Source organism: Plectropomus leopardus, chromosome 7 (assembly GCF_008729295.1).
Source record: "Plectropomus leopardus isolate mb chromosome 7, YSFRI_Pleo_2.0, whole genome shotgun sequence".
NCBI classification, from domain to species: Eukaryota; Metazoa; Chordata; class Actinopteri; order Perciformes; family Serranidae; genus Plectropomus; species Plectropomus leopardus.
The window spans coordinates 29,213,864-29,217,145 of NC_056469.1; the positions used below are offsets into that span (position 1 = coordinate 29,213,864).

General features: G+C 34.6%; 1 long non-coding RNA gene across 1 annotated transcript; it reads right to left on the reverse strand.

Moving 5' to 3' along the window:
• Window positions 1–1,204: 1,204 nt before the first annotated feature.
• On the reverse strand, window positions 1,205–3,221 carry LOC121946182. Its single transcript, XR_006105998.1, has 2 exons — window positions 3,079–3,221; window positions 1,205–1,772 (listed from the first exon to the last, which is right to left on the reverse strand). It is a non-coding gene; the product is annotated as an uncharacterized LOC121946182 (long non-coding RNA).
• Window positions 3,222–3,282: the final 61 nt, after the last annotated feature.

Here is a 3,282-nt window from a genome sequence, read left to right on the forward strand (position 1 = left end):
GACATTTTTGCCATACTATAGCCTTGCTTTTTTTTTTTGGTCATTTTTTCGACATGCTATATTATGTTGTTTTTGGTTGTTTTTGCACGTTTTATTGCTATGGCAGTTTTAAGCATGCTATTTTATGCTGTTTTGACGTGTTTTCAACTATTTTTATGAAATGACATTTTTTGACACTTTTGCCATACTATAGCCTTGCTTTTTTTTTGGTCATTTTTTCGACATGCTATATTATGTTGTTTTTGGTCATTTTTGCACATTTTATTGCTATGGTGTTTCTCAGCATGCTATTTTATGCTGTTTTGAGGTGTTTTCAGCTATTTTTATGAAATGACATTTTTGCCATACTATAGCCTTGCTTTTTTGGTCATTTTTTCGACATGCTACATGATGTTGTTTTTGGTCATTTTTGCACATTTTATTGCTATCGTGTTTCTCAGTACGGTATTTTATGCTGTTTTGAGGTGTTAAAAGCTTTATTTCGGACATGTTATTTTTTGACATTTTTACCATACTATAGACTTTCTTTTTTGTTGTTTTTTTTCTTGACATGCAACATTATGGTGTTTTTGGCTGCACAGTTTAATGCTATGGCGTATCCCACCAGGCTGTTTTATGCAGTTTTGAGGTGTTTCAAGCTGTTTTTGGGTCATGTTATACTATTACCTTGCTTTTTCTGTCATTTGTTTAACAAAGTATATTATACCGCCATACTATTGCATGCCAGTTTTGGTCTTTTTTTCCCAACATGCTATATTGTGGTGTTTATGGCAGTTTTGCAGGATTCTATGCCTTTTTCAGCATTTTTTTGGTCATGTCACATTTTTAATGGCTTGACATTGTCATGTACTATGTGGTCCAAAATGGCATAAAAAACACCTTTGTACAGTACATCATTAGTAAAAATCCGAAAAAAGGGTTAGGATTAGTGTTAAATCCTGAAAACAGCTAAGTAGAGTATGTTATCAAGAAAGGAAAAACTTTTTATATTACAGCATTTACTTAAGTTTTAATCTATTAATGCCCTCTGGTGGAAAAAGTACACTTACGTTAGTACTGCACTTTGAGAAATTTAGTTACTTTATAGAAAATCAATAACAGACTTATCCACCGAGTGCCAATGTACATAATTAGCTAATATCGGCCGTTATTTGTCTTGTGTAAATTTTCCTCCAAGCAGATATTAGCCAAATTTACAGAGTACTTTTGTATTGTATCAAGAGTTTTATTAAGCTTACTGTACATTCATGTACCAATCAGAATGTTTCTCACATGAAATATACTCTTAAGGTTAAGAATATTGACAGGAAGGTTATAGTCCACTAAATAATGAGAATCCAGGCTTCATATTAACAAAGCAACACGAGGATATGAGGGCAAAAACAAACAAACATACACATGTATGCAAACAAAAGTAAAGTGACCTGATTTAGTCAAACTTAAATCTGTTGCCTGTTATAAAGGAGCGTTCTCTCAGCCAGAAGTTGGACCACAATAAACACAACAAAATAAATAGGCACTGGGAGAAGTAGTCACATTAGCATGAGGCAATTAGTTAAGAGAGCTGCTAACTGCGGGAGTGAAGCTGCATTGACTGGTAGTCGAATGAAGATCCAAAAATAATTCAAATGAAAACGGCAAGAGTCTTGCATGGTTTTTTGTATCATTGAACGTGATTATGAGTCTGATGAGAAGGCTCTGTGAGCGTTTGGGGTCTGCTGAGGGTTGAAATCTGGGTCTTCGCGCACTCGTTTCTTGATGTCAGCTTTAACCTGAGAAAAAAAAAAAAGATGTTGTTATTATCATAGCTTCACGTGTTCAAATAAGGACAGTGGTTAAAAAAAACAAAAATCCTATATTGTTAGTTAATCAATATTTCTGCTTTTTAGACTTATTTAAAAAACACCATATCCCATAAGCCCTAAAACTTTATCACAGGTTGACAGAGGAGGCAACACTCTGGTTGTCATACCATTAAAATGATTTTACTTTTTAAATACAGTATTCCATCATTATAAATTGACCAATAAAATTATCATTTAAATAATACATTCATTAGCTCAGGTCATTCTGTGAATATTTAGATATTTTGTTATTAAATGACATATTTCCTCCACTGAATTGCTAAAAAGGTTTAAATTTGTGCTTTGTCACTGAATTAAATAGTTATGCATCAATGAATTGACCACTGACCTAAAAATAGGTAAAAATTTTATTTGTATTGTGTTCACCATCTTCTAAAAATATTTAGATTACTCTGTGTATAACTTCATATTTTCTGAAAAATGACAAATGCTTCACCTGCAAAATAATCATTTGTGCATCATCACTTACCTTAAACTCATGAATAAAATTTTGTTTTCCTTGAATACCTCCACAGTGAGCGGAGAAACCAAAAAAAGCAAAACTTCTTCATGAATTGAGGGGGTCGGTGATTAAAAGGAGCAAAAGTACAAGAAAACTTCCCTTTACAAACTCTCACAACTCATGCAGCAGTGTTATCTAAGCCTCATTTACTCAGTCGTACTTTCCAAACACATGCCTTGTCACAAAAACATTACGCCTGGGCACATGTACGCTGCTCAGGCACACACAGAGCACGCTACTCCTCAGCAGAAGTGATACATACAGTAATGTTTTGTTTTTTTTTTTGAATGCCGCGTGTTTGGGAAGTACTGTGTTAACGACTGGATGAGTGAGAACTAGATTATATTGCAGGAATTGTGTGTTTCTTCATAAATCAAAGGTAATATATGAAGACTAATTGATACAAGAATGATTTATTTTATGGGTGAAACAATACTTTAAAAGATGAAATTGATGGTCAAACTAGCTGAAGATTACTTTTCTGTTGATCTACTAACTGTTAAATTTCTACACTGATCTCCATTTGCTTTGACGAAATCGAAGTAGTGGTAATGCATATTACATTGTAAATTTGCATGCACACACAAATACAGTGAGTTTAGTAGGTCAAAATACTTTCAGAATCGAAGAGTATTTCAAGTGAACCTTTCTTGTTAACATGCATGCTTGCAGCAAATGAAGTGTGTAAATACACGTGTAAGATTTACTTACTTGTTCTGCATATGCTTCCTTCAGCTCCTGGGTCTCCAGATCGTCTTGTAACCGCTCAGCAGAGGTGATGGGCTTCACTCCCGCCGTCCTGGCTGCCTGGCTGACTGCATCAGAGAGGGAGAGGAGGCTTCCACCGCTCACTCCAGTCTGGAAACACACATATCGTTTTAAAAACTGCATGAGACTTTGTCTCTGGGTGAGTTT